This window comes from Arachis ipaensis, chromosome B10 (assembly GCF_059453495.1).
Source record: "Arachis ipaensis isolate K30076 ecotype BB chromosome B10, ASM5945349v1, whole genome shotgun sequence".
Lineage (NCBI taxonomy): Eukaryota > Viridiplantae > Streptophyta > Magnoliopsida > Fabales > Fabaceae > Arachis > Arachis ipaensis.
In genome coordinates, this window is record NC_142435.1 from 84128345 (window position 1) to 84149983 (window position 21639).

General features: G+C 39.5%; 1 non-coding gene across 1 annotated transcript; it reads left to right on the forward strand.

Moving 5' to 3' along the window:
• The first annotated feature begins 19840 nt into the window (after positions 1–19840).
• Positions 19841–19944, forward strand: LOC148580667 (small nucleolar RNA R71). Its single transcript, XR_015894359.1, has one exon. It is a non-coding gene; the product is annotated as a small nucleolar RNA R71 (small nucleolar RNA).
• Positions 19945–21639: the final 1695 nt, after the last annotated feature.

Consider the following 21639-nt stretch of genomic DNA (forward strand, 5'->3'; position numbering starts at 1 on the left):
TATTGTGAATATATTTGCCTTTTGCCTCTTTGTTAGTTTTTGGTAGTTGTAGGAGTTTGTTCCCTTTATTTGTTATTAGTTTTTGTTGTTATTTTCTCTTGCTACTATGAATTCTCACTTTGGCTATGAGTTTAGTTCTAACTATATTGTAGAAAATGAGGGCTACAATGAGGATGTGTATCAAGGATGGGACAATCAAAGGTGGGAGGAGCCATATGCATATGATCAATCTTCATGGCAACAAACTCTACCAATACACTATGAACAAGAGCCACTCTATGATGCATATCGATCCAATGGCTATGGTGAATCTCCTTGTGACTTTCAAGAACCACCACCATATGCTTATGAGCTTTATCCTCAACATAACCCTCAACCACACTCACAAGCTCCTCTTTACCAAATACCTTCATATGACCCTAATCCTTATCCACCATTCCAACAACCATATGAGCCAATATGAACCATATATAGAGCCACCACCATTCCAACATCATCACTTTCAAGAGCCACCCCCTCCATACTACTACCAAGATGAACCACCTCCAATGTATGAAAAATTTCAACCACAAGATGAATACCACTTTCCACCACAACCTTCCATGGACGAATATTCATGTCCATCAATCCAAGAGCCATATGACCCTAATTATGTTATCCAAAAGGAACAAGAGTCAAGGGATCGTCTCAAGGAAGCATTGGATCAACTTCAAGTGACCATGGAGCGTGTTGTGCAACGAGTGGAAAATATGGAGAGTGTTGAACTGCCACACCTTTACCAAGAAGAACCATCTTCCTATTATGAACCCTTCCTCCAAAATAATAAACTCTCCTATCCATCCTAAGCCCCAATGGATGACAATTCTCTCGTTTTGCTACTCCAAGGGCAAGAAGAAATACAAAGGGATGTGCAACAATTCATGGCCGCCTTGGACGAGGTGGTAAACCGGTTGGCATCCCAATGCTTGGACACTCAAGGAACTCCCATGGCAACAAGTGGGGAATCAAATGAAAAGCATAGCATGAAGGAGAGATTGGAAACTCCGGTGGGAGATGAAGAATGTTGCTTTGTATTGGGACAATTGGAGAAAGCTACAATTGTTAAAAAAAAGGAAGAAGTGGTTGGGACTTAGGAGATGCAGAATCACCTTGGGAATCTAAGTTCATAGAAAATCTCTCCAACAAGATTGAATTTGATGTTGAGAAGGAAAGTGCACATCCTCCAAAGCATATTCCGTATGAAGAATTGGATGGGATAGAGCAAGAACTGAATTCCCTTGGAAATGAAGATCATGCATCCAATCTTAGTGGTGGAGAATCCTTTGAGCTTAAAGAACCTTCTCCCGATGAATTTGAAAGTGTTGTGGAGGTAAAATTCTCTCATCCTCCCATCTATGATTCGAGTGATGGAAAAGAGTTAGATAAAATTGTTGAACAAAGGATTGAGATTAGGAGATCTTGTGAGGAGGTGGAGGTCCCTAGAAAAAGGAGGATGTGATATGCTTTGTCAAGATCTTTGGAAGCTTCTTTACCTAAGTCGCCATCTACTCTTTTATTTGAGTGGGTAAAATTCATTTCTATTAGCTTTATTATCCCGCTTGAATATGGCTTGCTTGAAACGGATGGTCAACTTAGGATGCTTTGTGGGATGAAGCGTAAAAGAAAGATGTTTCGTGGTTGGCGTTGTAAATCAAGGTTCAGTATGGTTGATACATCGAGGATGGAATATAATGGTTGGAATAATGCTCAATTAGGTGGGTCTAGAAGGATGTTTGGGCCCTTCATTGAGAAGTCACCTTGCTTGCCACCCGGATGGACTAATGATGATGAACTTAAAGACGAGTGTCAAAACAAAGTGTGGGATCCCAGATCGCACAAGGAGAATCAAATTAGGGAGCCCCAAGCTTGTGAAGAACCCCATCAAGACTTGGTGCAACTCATGGGAAATCTTGGGGCACAATGGAGAACTGATGAGTGGATATTTTATACCTTTTTTTGGTATTATTTTTATATAGTTTTTAGTATGTTTTAGTTACTTTTTAGTGTATTTTTATTAGTTTTTATGCAAAAATCATATTTCTGAACTTTACTATGATTTTTTGAGTTTTTTTTTTGTAATTTCAGGTATTTTCTGGCTGAAATTGAGGGACCTGAGCAAAAATCTGATTCAGAGGCTAAGAAAGGACTGCAGATGCTGTTGGATTCTGACCTCCTTGCACTCAAACGCGTTTTTCTGGAGCTACAAAAATTGAATTGGCGCGTTCTCAATTGGGCTGGAAAGCTAACATTTTAGGCTTTCCAGCAATATATAATAGTTCATACTTTGCCCGAGATTTGATGGCCCAAACTGGCGTAAAATGCCGGAACTGGCACCCAAGCTGGTGTTTAACTCCAAGAATGGCCTATGCACATGAAAGCTTCAAAGCTCAGCCCAAACACTCACCAAGTGGACCCTGGAAGAGGATTTCTGTACTATCTGCACTTAGTTACTCATTTTCTGTAAACCTAAGTTACTAGTTTAGTATAAAAACTACTTTTAGAGATTCATTTTGGAGGGATGACATTTTACATCTCATATTGTATCTTCTACGGCATGAGTCTCTAAACCCCATAGGTGGAGGTGAGGAGCTCTGCTGTGTCTCAATGGATTAATGCAATTACTATTGTTTTCTATTCGATCACGCTTGATTCTGTTCTAAGATACTCACTCGTACTTCAATATAAAGAATATGATGATCCGTGACACTCATCATCATTCTCAAATTTATGAACGCGTGCTTGACAACCACTCCCGTTCTATCTGAGCTCAACGTAGTCATTGGACGACAGCTTGAGTACGTATCTCTTGGGTTTCTAATCCACGAGTTTGACTTGCATCTCCTGACAATAGAGCATTCAAACCCATGAGATCAGAACCTCCATTGTTAAGGCTAGAACAAACAAGCTTCAAACTCACAAATGTTAGGCGCAGTGACAGTATGCAAAAGGACAGAGAGGTCTTATTCTGACACTAGTGAGAACCCACAGATGATTAGCCGTGCGGTAGCTGTGCTTGGTATTTTTCATCCGAGATGAGAGATTCGACAGATGATTATCCGTACAGAAGACGTGCCTGGACCATTTTCACTGAGAGGAAGGATGGTAGCTATTGAAAACGGTGATCCACTAACATACAGCCGGCCATAGAAAAAGCCATGCGTGTTTGGAAAAGAAGACAGTAGGAAAGCAGAGATTCAGACGACAGAGCATCCCCGGAACCTCAACCTGTTCCTCATTACTGAATCACAAGTATCATTCATTTCATGTTATTTACTTTTTATAAACAAAATCGTTCATATCATTTGAACCTCCTGACTAAGATTTACAAGAAGAACCATATCTTGCTTTAAGCCGGCAATCTCCGTGGGATCGACCCTTACTCACGTAAGGTATTACTTGGATGACCCAGTGCACTTGCTGGTTAGTTGTACCAGAGTTGTGAAAAGTGTGATCACAATTCCGTGCACCAAGTTTTTGGTGCCATTGCCGGGGATTGTTCGAGTTTGGACAACTAACAGTTCATCTTGTTGTTTAGATTAGGAAAAATTTATCTTTTTTGTTTTAGAGTCACTAAATTTGAGTATTTTTTATTTTCTTTTCAAAAATCTTATTTTTTCGTTATTAATCTTTAATTATTTTTAGTCTTTTATTATTGTTTTTGTTAAAATTTTAAAATTCTTGTTTTTTTTTTTCCATATTTTTTTCAAAAATTTTTAATAAAAAGATAAAAACAATAAACTAATAATTGAGTCTTCTGTTTGAGTTTAGTTTCATGTTTTAAGTTTGGTGTCAATTGCATATTTTTATTTTCCTTCAATTTTTCGAATTGCATGTTTTTATTTTTCTTCATATTTTTAATTATATGTTCTTAGTTCTTTCTTGATCTTCAAATTGTTCTTGATAATTTTCCTTATTTGATCTTTAAGTTTTCCTGTTTGGTGTCTTTTGTTGTTTATCTTATACATTTTCGAATTATTAGTGTCCCAATTATAAAAAATTTTTAAGTTTGGTGTTTTTTGTGTCCTTATTTTCTTAAAAATTTTTAAAATTTGTTCTTGGTGTTCATCTTGACATTCAAAGTTTTCTTATTTGTTTTCTTTGTTTTGATCTAAAAATTCTAAGTTTGGTGTCATTTTATTGTTTTTCTCTTTCCTCATTAAATTCAAAAAATATCTTTTCCTTTATTTACTCATCATTTTCGAATTCCTTAGGTTGACTTAGTCAAAATTTTTAAAATTTGGTACTTTCTTGTTAGTCAAGTCAAAATTTCAATTTTAAAAATTTATCTTTTTAAATCTTTTTCAAAACTTCCTAACCACTTTCTCTCTCCTCATTTTTTTTTGAAAATCCACACCAAAATTTTTTTAATTTTTTTAATTAATTAATTAATTTAGTTTTCTAATTTCTTTTATTTCTTTTTCTTCTCTTAATTTTTGAAACTTGGATCAATTTTTTTATTTACTTTATTTTAATTTCTTTAATTTAAAAAAAAGGAATAAAATTTTTATTTACAATCTACATCATCTTCCTTTCTCCATCATGGACCTAAGTGGAAATGAACAATCCAGAAGGACTCTGGGATCATATGCTAATCCCACTACTACTTCATATGGGAGTAGTATTTGTATACCCCCCATCAGAGCCAGCAACTTTGAGCTGAACCCTCAGCTCAATATCACAGTGCAGTAAAATTGCCAGTATTCCGGTCTTCCACAAGAAGAACCTACTGAGTTTCTGGCACAGTTCTTACAAATTGCTGACACAGTATGTGATAAGGAAGTAGACCAGGATATCTACAGATTATTACTATTTCGATTTGCTGTAAAAGATCAAGCTAAGAGGTGGTTAAATAACCAACCCACAGCAAGCATAAGAACATAAAAATAGTTATCAGACAAATTCTTGAATCAATATTTCCCTCCAAAAATGATGACACAGCTAAGGCTGGACATCCAAGGCTTTAAACAAGAGGATAATGAATCTTTGTATAATGCCTGGGAGAGGTACAGAGAGATGCTAAGGAAATGCCCCACTGAAATATTTTCAGAATGGGTGCAGTTAGACATCTTTTACTATGGGCTTTCAAAAAAGGCCCAGATGTCTCTAGACCACTCAGCTGGTGAATCTATACATATGAGAAAGACAATTGAAGAGCCTCAAAAGCTCATTGATATAGTTGCCAGAAATCAGCACCTGTACTCAAGTGGTGAGACCTCCATGAAAGAAGAGGCTGAGGCAGCATCCACTGAACTTAGTCCTCCAAAACAAATTGCTAAACTCAATCAGCAACTATTTTCTATAACAAAACAATTAGCAGAATTTAAAGAGATGCTACAAGAAACCAAAGATGCTAACCAGAATATGGAAAAACAATTGAATCAGACAAGACAGCAGTTATCTAAACAGATAACAGAAGAATGCCAAGCTGTTCATTTAAGGAGTGGAAAGACATTGAATGTCTCAACTCAAAGCAGCAGGAAATTAAGAAAGGAACATCTGACAGAGGATGACCAAACCACTGCCCAAAATCCCTCTGAGGACAGTAAGAGCCCAGAGAGGAATGATTCTGGCATTCAAACGCCAGAAAAGGGTGAGAAGTTGGTGTTGAACGCCCGGTGGATGGCCAATTCTAGCGTTCAAATGCCAATGAGGGATCAGACACCTGCAACTAAGCATCTCCAACCACTTCTGTAGGAAATAAACCTGCAGCATCTCAGGTTGAAGAATTTAAAGCCAAGATGCCTTATCCTCAGAAACTCTGCCAAGTGGAATAGGATAAACAATTTGCCCACTTTGCAGACTATCTCAGGACTCTTGAAATAAAGATTCCGTTTGTAGAGGTGATGCCAGGGCATTTTGGCCAGTTTCACTGACCTTTTCTTTACTGTTTTAGGGTAGTTTCATGCATTTTCTTAGGAAATAAGAAAGTTTTGGGTAGAATTTCACTTACATCTTAATTCAAGCAAACATTGTGCACTTTACATGATTTCATGAGAATTATGCAAGAATTGAATGAAAAATTGGATGATGCATGTCTCATGATTTGGATTAGAACTTTGATGCACTCTATTGCTTGATTTTAGGACAAAGGAAACAAGGAAGAACCACGTTAGCAGCCACGATAGTCTAACTAACGTAACCACTAACGTGGAATGGGAGCTAGCTTGCAACGTTAATGAGAAAAGTAATCGCCAATAACGTCCTCGAAGCCATCATAGCACACGTTAAGAGTCACGTTAACTAAGTTACCGTGAACTCTAACGTGGAAGAAGAAAATGAAGCCAACGTTAGTGACACTCACCTTTGTCACTAACGTTGGACCAAGCTCATATTGGCCACGAGCCACGTTAACTCAGTTAACGTGAACTCTAACGTGGGGAAGCAAAAGAATGGCCAACGTTAGTGACACTCACCTTTGTCACTAACATTGGACTAAGCCACTTTGAGCTACGTTAGTTCCCACGTTAACTTAGTTAACGTGGAAGCTAACATGGAGGGAGTAAGAATCGCCAACGTTAGTGACACTCACCTTTGTCACTAACGTTGGAATGAGCCACTATGAGCAACGTTAACTCCCACATTAACTTAGTTAACGTGGAAGCTAACGTGGATTGAAGAATGATAAGCCAACGTTAGTGACACTCACCTTTGTCACCAACATTGGAGATGGCTATCACCACCACGTTAGAAGCCACGTTAACCTAGTTAACGTGAACTCTAACGTGGGAAGTAGGGGCGTTTTGAAATGTTAGTGACAAAGGTAAGTGTCACTAACGTTTTCGAAGATTTGGCAAGCCTACGTTAAAGGTCACGTTAGCCACACTAACGTGAACTCTAACGTAAGGGGAAGGGAGGATTCTCAACGTTATTGGAAAAGGTAAGTCCCAATAACATGTGCGAAGGACCAAGAGGCAACGTTAGTGGTCACGTTGGTGCCACTAACGTTGAAATTAACATGGATAATCCTTGGGTTAGGAACGTTAGTGAAAAAGGCGACTGCCACTAACGTTCTCGAACCCACACTTTCACTTAACGTTAACGCCACTAACGTCCTAAGCTAAACGTCCCTGCCCACTTCATACTTTCTCTCTTTCTCTCTGCAAGTAAAGCTAAGCCCACTGAAGAAGATAACTGCTTCAAACTCAAGATCCAAGGCCCATATCCAAGATTTGAAGAACCAACTAGAAGATCAGAAGAGTAGTATATATAGGGGTAGTTTTGAATTAGAAAAGGGGGGTTGGAAATTGGAGAACTACTCTCTGTATTTTACTTTCTCTGCAGCTTTTAGTTTAATTCTCAGAATGTACTCTCCATCTATGCTTTTCATTCCCAGAGCTATGAACAACTAAACCCCTTTCATTGGGTTAGGGAGCTCTGTTGTAATTTGATGGATCAATATTAGTTTTCATTATTCTTCTTCTATCTTTTCTCTTGATTTTACTAGAAAGCTTTCAATCTTCATTCAATTGGGTAGTTATCTTGGAAAAGAAGCTATTCATACTTGGATCTCTTCTGAACTTTGGAAGAGGAATGAAGAGATCATGCTAGAAATGCTTTCTCATGTTGGACTAAATTGGGGTTTGGATGGATATAGTGACATATAATCCTACCAACACTTTGATTTAGAAATACATGTGGTATAATCAGTGACCATACTTCATCTCTTCTCATGAGCATTTGACCAAGGAATTGGCTATTGATCAAGATTTGAGAGATTGAATTACCAAGAAATTGGAATTCGATCACTTAAGATTGCCAAGGAGATCAATGAATGCATTGATTGAGGAAGAGATGGAAATGAACTTGATCCGGAGAATGCAACATCTCCTAAGCCCAATGAATTCCCCATTTCTGATCTTACCCATTCTCTTTACTTTCCGCTATTTACATTCAGTCTTTATTTCCAGCATTTACGTTTCTGCTATTTACTTTACCGCCATTTAATTTTCTACAAATCACAAATCCAATTCTGCTTAGTTCAACTAGAACATTCCTCTAATTAAAGTTGCTTGACCAATCAATCCCTGTGGGATTCGACCTCACTCTATTGTGAGTTTTTACTTGACGACAATTCGGTATACTTGCCGAAGGAAAATTGTTGAGAGACAAGTTTCCGTGCATGAATTTTATGGCGCCGTTGCCGGGGATTGATTTGGTATCAACATTGATTAAATTGGAGGATAACTAGATTGAGCATTTTTCTTTTGTTTAATTTAAGTTCATTTGAGTAATTTACTTTCTGTTCAGTTATTTTCTCCTATTTCCCCTACTTTTTTTTTAGTTGTTTACAATTCAGTCCACTAACCCACTAACTGTTTGATATATTGCATCACTCACACTAACAGCAATTCTAACAGAAATACTTTCTGCATCTATTTCCTTGCTTGTGCCTTGTTGGTTGTATGACAGGGAGAAGAAGCGGGGCTTCCCTTTGATTCTGAACCTGAGAGGACCTTCCTTAGATTAAGGAGGGAAGCAAGAGGAAAGAGAGTAGTTGGTGCTGAGGAAGAGGAGGAGTATTTTGAACCAAACATGGATGAAAATATGGAGAACCATCATGAAGAAGAGGCTCACAACCATGGCAGAGAAGGTCTAGTAAATCATGCTGGGCAGGAGAGAAGAGTTTTAGGCTTTTATATCAATGCAAACCCAGGAAACTGTGGAAGTAGCATTCAAAAGCCAACCATATATGCCAACAACTTTGAACTAAAGCCACAGCTTATCACCCTTGTTCAGAATAACTGTTCGTTCGGAGGAGGTGTCCAAGAAGACCCCAACCAACATTTAACCACCTTCCTGAGGATATGTGATACTATGAAGTCTAACGGTGTTCATCCTGACACCTATAGACTACTCTTATTTCCCTTCTCACTCAAGGACAAGGCATCTAAATGGCTGGAGTCCTTCCCAAAGGAGAGCTTAACAACCTGGGAAGATGTGGTGAACAAATTCTTGGCAAGATTCTATCCTCCTCAAAGAATCAACAGGTTGAGAGCTGAGGTTCAAACTTTCAGGCAACAAGATGGTGAGACTCTCTACGAAGCATGGGAGAGGTTTAAGGACCTGACAAGAAGATGCCCGCCAGATATGTTCAATGAATGGGTGCAGTTGCACATTTTCTATGAAGGTCTTTCATATGAATCAAAGAAGGTAGTAGACCACTCATCTGGGGGATCTCTGAACAAGAAGAAGACCATTGAAGAAGCCATAGATGTCATTGAGACTGTAGTAGAGAATGACTATTTCTATGCTTCTGAAAGAGGCAACACTAGAGGAGTGATGGAGCTAAACAATGTGGATGCACTGCTGGCCCAAAACAAGCTTATTACCAAGCAGCTGGCTGACCTCACCAAGAAAATGGAGAGGAACCAAGTAGCAGCAATCACCACCTCATCAACAACCCAAGAGGGGGTGAATGCAGAGGCAGAAGGTGAACATGAACAAGCCAACTATATTGGAAACTCACCCAGGCAGACCCATAATCCATACTCCAAGACCGACAACCCTGGTTGGAGGAATCACCCAAACTTTGGGCGGAGAAATCAACAAGATCAAGGCCAAGATCAGAGACGTCACAACCCCAACAACCATGCAGCTCACCAACATTCCATACAGAGATCATATCAACACCACCCTAATAACACCTCTCCACATCCATACCAAAACCAAAATAACCCAACTCATCTATCCAATTACAACCTACCATCATCTGAAGATAGACTCTCCAGAATTGAGACTTTACTTGAAGGCATATGCAAGGAGATTCAAGATAATAAGGTGTTCAAGGAGGAGGTGCGAGCCAATATCAAGAATCAGGGAGACACCATCAAGGGGCTGGAATTTCAAGTGGGATACCTCTCTGAGTAGATTCCCAAACCTACAGACAGCTTCCCAAGTGACACAGAGAAAAACCCGAGAGGTGAACCAAAGAAAGTTAGATGGGAAGATTGCAAGATGGTCACTATAAGTGATAAGAAGACCGAGGACGAACCGAACAAACCATTAGAACAACCTGGAGATACATCAGCAGAGAAACAGGAAGAGGAGCACCAAGCACCCAAAATTTCACAGAAGGAGCTGATAAGACTCTATGCACCTTTTCCCCAATTACTCAATGGTGGTGTAGAGAAGAGAATATACTCAAGGTTTCTTGACATATTTGCATCTCTCCATGTAAACATACCATTCATCAAGGCCCTCCAACAAATGCCCTCATACATTAAGTATATGAAGGAGCTGTTGACCAGGAAAAGCTCACGCAAAGGAGGACAAACAATAGTGATGAATAAGGAGTGCAGTGCTCTCATTCAACTAGAGTTGCCGACAAAGAGGAAGGACCTCGGGAGTTTTCACATCCCCTGGGCCATAGGAGAAACAATGTTTGATAAAGGACTTTGCGATCTGGGAGCAAGCATCAACTTAATGCCTTTATCCCTTATGAGGAAGCTACAGATAAATGAGATAATACCCACAGATATAGTTATCAGGCTGGCTGACAAAACTCAAAAACAAGCAGTAGGAGTGGTTGAAAATGTGCTGGTGAAGGTTGGAAAATACTTCCTGCCCACATACTTTGTCATATTGGACATGGAAGAGAGTCACCTCCACCCAATCATATTGGGAAGACCATTCCTAGCTACAGCCAGAGCACTTATAGATGTGGAGCGAGGGGAGCTAATTTTGAGGATCCATGATGAACAACTCACTTTCAATGTTTTCAAGCCCTCACAAGAAACAGATCAAGAGAACAAAGAACCAAGGAAAGATCACAGTAAGATACTGAAGGAAGAAACAAGCACTGAAGCACAACCAGCACATCTGGGAATCCCCTTGGTAGATGAACAAGGCAATCAGCAGCTATCACAGCTCAAGGAAAACCAGGAGGAACCTAAACCACCAGAGTTATATGAGACCAGCAACAAAATCTCCTTGGAAGAGGAGGTCACAAAGAGCAAGGCAACATCAAAAGGAACAAGGAAGAAGGTACCAAGGAGGTAGAGGAACAAGAAGATCCCTACAGAGGACTTCTCTCCAGGGGATAAAGTAATCTCAGCTTACTTCCCAGCCATTCCTCCGATCTCCCCACCATCCCATCATTTCAACTTCTTTGTCAGGAGTTGGATATAACATCTTCTGAAACTCTTTTCCTTTATCTTTTTGTCTCGGCCAAACCTGGGGGTTCCTCCAAAAGGAAAGCTTCCTGGGTTTCTTTCAGGTCGGCCCAGGGGCATAAAGTTTTTGCCATGTATGATGAGTCGTTTAAAGATTTTAAGAACTATTTTTTCCGAGTCCGTGCCATTGAGGGGGTTCGCCCCTTTTTTCTTGATGAGAATGATGAACCTGCTTTTCCTCTGGAGTGGCAAAAGAATGTAAGAGTGCCACGTTACACGTGGGAAATGCTTAGTGAGGTTGAGCGGGTCTTTGTGGTCATTCTTGAAGATCTGTGGGGGAAGCCATCCCACCTGGACACGAAGAGATTTTTGAGTAATCCATCTTTGGTTCGGGCTGCTTTGGGTACTGCCTGATTTATTTTTATACTTGCTCTCAGGCTTTGTTTTTCCTGTGTTGTAACTTGTCTTTTTTTTTTGTGTTTTTCAGAGATGTCTGATGCGCATAAACTTGTTATGCTACGATTTAGGAAATTGCACGATCGGCAAAATTCCTTCCGGCAAGTGCACCGGTTATCGTCGTCAAGTACAAACTCACAATAGAGTGAGGTCAAATCCCACAAGGATTGGTTGAGTGAGCAATTCGGATTAGAAGTGTGTTCTAGTTGAGCGGAATCAAGATTTGAGATGAGAATTGCGGAATGTAAAATTGGCGGGAAAAGTAAATGACAAGAAAATTAAATGGCTGAATCTTAAATTGCATGAATTAAAGTGCAGAATGTAAATTGCTGAAATTAAAAGGGAATGGGGATGATTGCAAGAATTGAATTGCAGAATGTAAAGAGAAAGTGGAAATCAGAAATGGGGAATTCATTGGGTTTAGGAGATATTGAAATCTCCGAATCAAAACATGTAAATCTCTTCCTCAACCAATGCATTCATTGAATTTTGCTTGGCAATCTTATATGATTGGATCCCAATTCCTTGGCTCACCAATGCTCTCTAAAAACAAACAAATTCCCAATCCCTTGGTTTAAATGTTCATAAGAAGAGATGATGCTTGATCACTGATTATACCACACAATTTCATGAACCACAATTTGGTAGGATTACATGTCACAATATCCATCCAAACCCCAATCCAATCCACTGTGAGAAAGCTTCTCTAGCATGAATCCTCCATTCCTTTCCCAAGGCTCCGAAGGATTCCAAGTATGAGTAGTCTCTTTCCCAAGACAACTACTCAATGGAATTAGATCGAGAAGCTTTCTAACAAAATTCAAGAGAAAAGATTGAAGAAGAAGATAAACTATTATTGATTCATTGAATTACAATAGAGCTCCCTAACCCAATGAAAGGGGGTTTAGTGAATCATAGCTCTGAATTCAATTACAAAGAAAAAGAAACTAGCTAAAAGTGAAAGTAAAGGGTCTTTCTAACTTAACTTCTATCCTATTTATACACTTTCTATATTGAGCTTCAGTTGTGCTTCTTGGGCTTTGAGGCCTCTCCTTGCTTTCCTTTTGCCTTGGGTTTATGATCCATCATCTTGATGAGGTTGTTGATCCAGATCCTGTAACATTTATTGAGCCAACTTAGTGATAATCAAATAATGACACATGACTCAATAAATTGAGATTTCAAATTCATCAATACTTCAGGCCCAATCCCATAAACCATGATATTCAATTGGGTTTCATACCAAAGTAAGTTTAAGTTAATAATTGTGCTCAAAGACTAACTTAAATCACAATATTTTTGGCCCAGAAACCCTTTTCAAGAGTGGCGTTTAAGTTGTAGTTTAAGCTTAAACTGCAACTTAAACGCCAGACACTTCCAGTGAGGCCATTTGTAGAAGCACGTTTAAGCTTCAGTTAAGGTTAAACTGAAGCTTAAACGTGGAAATGGAAGAAGGTAGCCCTGGAGAGTCATGTAGTCGAACACGTTTAAGCTTCAGTTTAAGGTTAAACTGAAGCTTAAACGTGGAGATAGGAAGGGCAGCCCTGGAGGTCGAACACGTTTAACCTCTAGTTTGAGGTCAAACTGGAGGTTAAACGTGGAAAAGGGTGGAGGCATACTGGAAGTCGAACACGTTTAACCTCCAGTTTGAGGTCAAACTGGAGGTTAAACGTGGAAGCTTGGAATGGTGGCCCTGGAGGTGTCGAACACGTTTAACCTCCAGTTTGGGGTCAAACTGGAGGTTAAACGTGGAGATGGAGAGAGCAACCCTGGAGTGAAAAAACTATCGAACACGTTTAAGCTCCAGTTTGAGTCAAACTGGAGCTTAAACGTGGAATGGCCCCTGGTACTCTTCCTGGTTCTGGCGTTTAACCTCCAGTTTGAGGTCAAACTGGAGGTTAAACGTGGAACTCCTCCCTGGGTGGCATACTCATTCTGGCGTTTAACCTCCAGTTTGAGGTCAAACTGGAGGTTAAACGTGGAATGCTCCTTAAGTGAGGCTTTTCATTCTGGCGTTTAACCTCCAGTTTGAGGTCAAACTGGAGGTTAAACTTCAATCCCAGCATCTCTTATCCTTCATGATTTTGGCGTTTAAGCTCCAGTTTAGGCTTAAACTGGAACTTAAACTCCACATGTGATATTCAAGCTTCCTTTATTGATTTTGTTGCTTCCTTGCTTAGCCTCTTCTTCCCTGAAATCATCCAAACAATTGCATCAAAGTCTTGCAAAATTTCATGAGAAATCTTTCATTCATAGCATTTAAGTAATATAACTAAAACTCATGGAATTTGCATCAAAATCATATTGTTTGGATGGTTCATTACTTTGTTCTTCATTTAACCATTTTTGGTTACTTTAAGCTCAAGAAAATGCATAAAACAACTAAAACTAACAGAAACATGCTAGTGAAACTAGCCTATGATGCCTTGGCATCACAACACCAAACTTAATACTTGCTTGTCCCTAAGCAAGTCCTGAGTTATTTGAGAAGAAAGTATGAACAGAAAGTAATTACATTGGCTATATTAGCAAGCATTTGAAGTTCATCAGAAGGGTTCTATGCAGAAAGTTGCAGCATCACTTTTTCATACTTATCAGGTAGGATTATCACTTTTTCATTGCATCCATCAAAAATTGCTATGGCCTCCTGTTATTCTTATGTCTTTGGCACTTTTCTTTTGTTTTTCTTTTCCTTTTCTTAGAGCTTCTTTTGCTCCTTGTTTGCTTAGTGTCATGTGTTGCACAAGCCTTTGGCATTTTCTTTTTCTTATCAGTGCACTACACATATCCACTTTAGGCATTTTAGTTCACATTTCTTCTTGAGACATTGGTGCCCAGCACCTCTTTGTGTGACTAAATGTTTTGTATTGAGGTTGCTCTTGATAATGGATTTTTGGTTGATAATCCCGGGTTAGTTAACCCAAGTTACCAAGTGTTGAAACACTCCTCAGAACCTATTCATCCAAGCATATCCTTAATACATAAACACCACAGGCATTTGTCTCAGAAGTTCAAACCATTGGTGCCTAGCTTATTTTCTCAATTTTTTTTGCTTTTTGGTTGCCTTTTTCCGTGGCTTTTTCTTTTCCTTTTTCTTTCTTTTTCATGGCCAAAGACATTTATTCATCAAGATCCATAGACAATTTTTACTTATACATAAAAAATGATAATTCTACACTTCTAATTTTAGTGATGTGACTAAACAATCAAGCATGCATACCACCACTTAATTCTACTTGATTTGTCACTAATTTAGCCAAGTTACTTTTGTTCAAACTTTTCTTTTATTTTTGGAAACAGAACAAGCATGGCACGCACTTGTTTAAGAAGGTGAAGTTATATCCAAACATCTAGGCACTCACTTTATTCAAAGCACTTAACAAACACACATACTAAAAAAACGACTCATAAAAAAAAAACTCCACCTAACACTTAAATGACTGATGATGAAAATACGTTCATAAAGACAATTCACCAATTATCATTTGATTATTAAGGAACGAGACCACGTCTTATTTATTGCTTGGTTCTTCTTAATTCTTGGGATCCTGCTTCTTCTTGCTTCCTGCCTCTTTTTGACCACTTGTGCTTCCTTTGTCTTTTCTTATGAGTTTTTTCCAGAATCCAGCCTTTTTCATCGTTTCTTCCACTCCTTTTTCAAGGATCATTGCCTTGTTTATTTCTCCTTCTTTCCTCCCTTTGAAATACTCATCATAAGCTGGGAATGCTGGGTCCATCTTGTGTAGATGTTCCCCTATGTAGTTAAGCTTGATTTGCGAACTGATGTTGTAGTCAGCTTGGACTGAGTATCTTGCATTCTGTAAAGTAGTGGCTTCCTTGATTGCCAAGACATTGGCATCTTGGTGTTGGCATATGTGGCCGAAGGATTCCTGTAAGTGTAGATTTTGTTCCCTTTGCAGATCAAAGAATCTTGATTCAAAGTTCCTTTGCATATCCATCATTTTTAGATGAAAGTCTTCTTGTCTTTCCTGAGACCTCATGTATTGTTGAGACATTCCTTCCATGATTTCCTGCATTCTGCTCATATCCATGGGGTCTCTGGGAATTCGTTGTCTTCTTTCAGGAGTTGCTTGCTCTTCTTGCTCTTCTTCTCTGTCTTCTCCTTCCTGTCTTTCTTGTCCTGCTTCTTGCTCGGCTTCCACTTGTTGCCCTTCTTCATTTCTTCTTCTTGTATGTCTTGGAGGAGTTGGGCCAAGAGTCATTCTGTGTGCAGTTATGGCCAGCCCAGGATATAGCCAATTAGGTCTTTCATCCTCAAGTGGTACTTGGGCATCGATGCATAGTCTAATGATGGTGCTAGGGAAATGAAGCCAGGATTCAGGGTCACTTTTCTCACTAAACTCTTGTATCTGTTCAGCAATGAGTTTATGAACCTTGATCTCTCCTCCAACCATAATGCAATGTAGCAAGATGGCTCTTTTAGGGACTATTTCTGAAGAGTTTGCAGTGGGTAGGATGGATCTCCTAACTATTGCATACCACCCTTTAGCTTCAGGTGTTAGGTCTCCTCTTCTCAAGACTCTTGGAGCCCCTCTTGTTTTTCTCACCCATTCAGCTCTGATGGCACAAAGGTCTTCAGCAATAGTTGTATAGTCAGGTTCTCCTCTCATCCTTTCTTCATAACTTGCTTGGCTGAAATGTATGTTTTTCAGGCCAAGAGTTTTCATGATTGCTTTGGGACTGAAGTCAACTTCCACCCCTCTCACATAGCTTTTGTATGTGGGGTTCTTGGTTTGATCCTCCCTTACTGCATTTGCATAAAATTCCTTCACCAAGTTGATGTTGATTCTATTGATTGGCTTAGTTAGGAGCTCCCACTTCCTCTTTTTAATCTTTTCCCAAACACCTGGGAACTCATCCTTTTCAAGTTCAAAGGGGACCTCAGCTAGTACCGTTTTAGGTCTCATCCATTCGGCTTGAATCTCATGGAACACTGATCTGTATCTCCATGCATCGAATCCCCTGTTTTCCTCCATTGGCTGCTTGTCTTTTCTTCTTTTGTGGCTAGATGAAGCTGCCATTTTGGTAAGTGACAACTAAAGTTGACAAGGTGAAGCAAGAAGTGTTGTTGGAGGTGTGGTGAGATTGTTTTCGGCAAGAGATGGTTATGCTATGATGAAGGAAAAAGTGTATGAAGGAGGATTGATGGTGTGGGACTCGTTCCCCAAGTGGTTCTTTATAGTGCCCATGAGTGAAAAATGAACGGCTAGGGTGGTTTGTGAAGGGTGGCTTGATGGTAAATATATGAATTGTAGATAAGGACGATTGGCTTTTCATTTTCTTGGAAGTATTCTGGATGCATTAGGTTGTACATGTAGCTTTCTTTTCTTGCAGAACTTCCTTTTCCCATGTGTTAGTTTCAAAGATTTGTGAATTTTCTTTTTGACCAAGCACGTACCTCCCTTTGTCTTTTTCCTCCATTTTTGTCTTTTCTTTTGTACCTGCACAAACAAACAAATTTGCTATCATTTTTCGGTCCATGTGAATTATGAATAGTATTTGCACATGTAAATCAATGCTTGTCTTTATGAGCTTATAGCCGTGACTTCTACATGAATGCACACTTATTATTTGGACACCAAACTTAGTTTTTGGTTAAGTCTCCTGATGACATGAAATCCATATTGGTTGTCCTTAATGAGTGTGCATATTTCTAATAAATCATAGTCACCTTGGCTCTTTGATTCTAAACAAAGTGACTACCCTAAGTAATTGAAACTAAAGCATTAAAACATATGAATGGTATACTTGTCATGAATTTTGAAATCCAGAGGAACTTCTTGCTTTTCATAAACTGTGTTCAAAAAGAACACCAAACTTAATGTTTGGTTGTGCACCTTGAATGAAAGATGGAATTCAATTTGAGTAAGATTTGGGAGTGCCATCAGGCACACCAAACTTAGAGACCAATTGTAATTTACATGCACGGTTTAGTGCACTTAATCAATAGTTGTCCTGAGGATTCAAGTTCATGCATAAGAAACCATACTTTATTAGATGTAAAGCAAAGCACTAAAGATTAAGGATACTAAAAACATGGGTTGCCTCCCATGAAGCGCTTCTTTAACGTCACTAGCTTGACGGTTGTCCCTTGTTAGGGTGGATTGTAGTGCTTGACGTCCTCTCCTCTCACTATGAAAACGTCCCCTCTTGATTCATTCATGACCTCTAAATGTTCCATAGAAAGAACTTTCTTGATTGTGAACACTTGAGGGAGCTGGGAAGGAATGGTCTTGAGGCCAGGTGGGATTGGCAGATAATGACTTGAGATCACTTTATCCCCTGGAGAAAAACCTTCAGTGGGAATTTTCTTGTTTCTCCATCCTCTTGGCAATCTCCCTATCACTCTTCCCTTTCTCTTGAGGATTTCTTCATTGACCTTTATGTCAGGAGGATCCTTCTGATCTGTTTCCACTGATTCTTGTGGCTCTAACTCTTGCAACTCTTGTTTGCCTTCCAATGACTGTTTTAGAGTCTCAGCTGCTGGATTACTTTCCTCCAAACACGGATGGCTACTATCATCTTTAGGCCTTTCAGATTCTGGTTCAGGTTCAGATGCAGGTTTGAAGATTTTGAACATGAGCTGTTCATCATGTATTCTCAGAATTAGTTCTCCTTGTTCTACATCTATGAGCGCTCTAGTAGTGGCTAGAAATGGTCTGCCCAGAATGATAGGGTGTAAATAGCTTTCCTCCATGTCCACAATGACAAAGTCTGTGGGGAAATAATAATCTCCTACTTTCACCAGCACATTTTCAACTACCCCTTCAGCTTGCTTCTGAGTTTTGTCAGCCAGTTGTATGATTACATCAGTGGATCTCACCTCGTTCAGTTGTAGCCTCTTCATAAGAGTTAGAGGCATCACATTTATGCTAGCTCCTAGATCACAGAATCCTCTGTCAATTTTTGTTTCTCCTATGATGCAAGGGATATGAAAACTTCCTGGGTCCGTTTTCTTAGAGAGTGTGTCCTTCTTGATGAGAGCACTGCATTCTTTGTTCATTGTTACCGTTTGTCCTCCCTTCAAAACTCTTTTCTTGCTTAACAATTCCTTTAAATATTTGATGTGTGTGGGCATTTGATGAAGAATCTCAAGAAAGGGAATATTGACATGCAGAGAATTAAATGTCTCTAGAAACCTTGAATAGGTTTTCCTTTTTTCACCTCCTCCTAACCTCTCAGGAAATGGTGCTTTTGGTTGGTATACTTCCATCATGCCTTTTTGCAGATCCTTGGCTTGCTCAGTTCCACTTTCCTGCTTAACTTCTTCCATATCTTCTTTCAAGATTTCTGGTTCCTGCTGTGAGGACCTGATTCCTCCTTCTTCTGAGACTTCCTTCAATATGGTGATGGCCTTGCACTCTTCCCATCTTACTCTCTTTTGTTCCCCCTTAGGATTCTTTTCTGTGTCACTAGGGAACACTGCAGTTGATTTGGGTGCCTGTTGAGATAGCTCTCCTACTTGAGATTCCAACCTTTTGAGTTTTTCACCATGGTTTCTTAAGGTAGTTCTCACATCATCCCTGAAGCTCTTCAATTCAATTATGTCTTGGCTCATGGTTGCCATCATTCCTTCCATCCGGTTTAATTGATCTTGAAATTGTTGGTTCGGATTAGGTTGGGTATGTTGATTATTTTGGCCATGATATGATGATTGGGGGTAAGTGTTTTGTGTGGCTTGGTATGATCTTTGGTTGGAGTTTTGGTATGTGGAATTGTTTTGTTGGTTGTGGTTGTAAGGTTTGTGGTTTTGTGGTTGGGTTTGTTGGTTTCCCCACCCAAAGTTTGGGTGGTTTCTCCAGCCTGGGTTGTAAGTGTTGGAGTGTGGATCATATGATTGCCTTTGTTGGTTTCCCACATAGTTAACCTCATCCCAATCACCTCCTTCAATGCCTACTTCCTCTTGATCTTGTGTGTGTATTGCAGCCACTTGCTTTGTTTCTAATTGCCTGGTAAGCTCTGCTAGTTGCTTGGCAAACACCTTGTTTTGGGCTAGAATTGTATCAACATGGTTCAGCTCCATGACTCCCTTAGTGTTGTGCCTTTCTGATGCATAGTAGTACTCATTCTCAGCCACTGTCTCGATCACTTCAATGGCTTCTTCCACGGTCTTTTTCTTGTTCAATGAACCTCCTGATGAATGGTCTACAGCCTTCCTTGATTCATAAGAGAGCCCATCATAGAAGATGTGCAATTGCACCCAATCATGGAACATGTTTGGTGGGCATTTCCTTGTCAAGTCCTTGAATCTCTCCCATGCCTCGTAGAGAGTTTCACCATCTTGTTTTCTAAAAGTTTGGACCTCAGATCGAAGCCTATTGACCTTTTGTGGAGGGTAGAAACGTGCCAGAAACTTGCCTTCCACCTCATCCCATGTGGTTAGACTCCCCCTTGGGAATGATTCCAGCCACTTAGCTGCCTTGTCCCTAAGTGAAAATGGGAACAAGAGCAGTTTATAGGCATCTTCCTGGACTCCATTGGACTTCACAGTGTCACAAATTCTCAGGAATTTTGTGAGATGTTGGTTTGGGTCTTCATTAGCACTTCCTCCAAAGGAACAATGATTTTCCACCAATGATATTAGCTGTGGCTTGAGCTCAAAATTGTTGGCCTGAATGGGTGGTTTCTGGATGCTACTACCACAATTCCCAGAGGTTGGGTTTATGTATGAACTAAGAACCCTCCTCTCGGGAATGGCATTGTTTCCATCAGCTCTCTCATGGTTGTGAACTTCTCTATCCATGTTGAGATCTAGAGCTTCCTCAAAATTGTCCTCAGATTCTCCTTCAGATTCCTCTTCTCCCACTACTCTCTTCCCTCTTGCTTCCCTTCTAAGTCTATGAAGGGTCCTTTCCGGTTCGGTATATGGAGGAGTTGATGTCTCTCCTCTCCTACCTGTCATACAAGAACACAGCTCAAACACAAACAAGTAAAATACTCTTGGTTAATGGAAGAGTATGGTTAGCTCAATTGAGGAATTAATTCAAACAGTTAGTGAGTCAGTGAGTTAGTTGCATGAATTTAAAGGCATAAAGAAGGAAAGCATGTAACCAAGTGCAGAAATTAAAATTCAACAAGTATTTAGAACAGAATTAACAAAGCAAGAGAAAATTGCTCAATCTAGTTAGCTTCCAATTTGAGAATTGTCAATCGAAAACCAATCCCCGGCAACGGCGCCATAAACTTGATGCGCATAAACTTGTTATGCTACGATTTAGGAAATTGCACGATCGGCAAAATTCCTTCCGGCAAGTGCACCGGTTATCGTCGTCAAGTAAAAACTCACAATAGAGTGAGGTCAAATCCCACAAGGATTGGTTGAGTGAGCAATTCGGATTAGAAGTGTGTTCTAGTTGAGCGGAATCAAGATTTGAGATGAGAATTGCGGAATGTAAAATTGGCGGGAAAAGTAAATGACAAGAAAATTAAATGGCTGAATCTTAAATTGCATGAATTAAAGTGCAGAATGTAAATTGCTGAAATTAAAAGGGAATGGGGATGATTGCAAGAATTGAATTGCAGAATGTAAAGAGAAAGTGGAAATCAGAAATGGGGAATTCATTGGGTTTAGGAGATATTGAAATCTCCGAATCAAAACATGTAAATCTCTTCCTCAACCAATGCATTCATTGAATTTTGCTTGGCAATCTTATATGATTGGATCCCAATTCCTTGGCTCACCAATGCTCTCTAAAAACAAACAAATTCCCAATCCCTTGGTTTAAATGTTCATAAGAAGAGATGATGCTTGATCACTGATTATACCACACAATTTCATGAACCACAATTTGGTAGGATTACATGTCACAATATCCATCCAAACCCCAATCCAATCCACTGTGAGAAAGCTTCTCTAGCATGAATCCTCCATTCCTTTCCCAAGGCTCCGAAGGATTCCAAGTATGAGTAGTCTCTTTCCCAAGACAACTACTCAATGGAATTAGATCGAGAAGCTTTCTAACAAAATTCAAGAGAAAAGATTGAAGAAGAAGATAAACTATTATTGATTCAT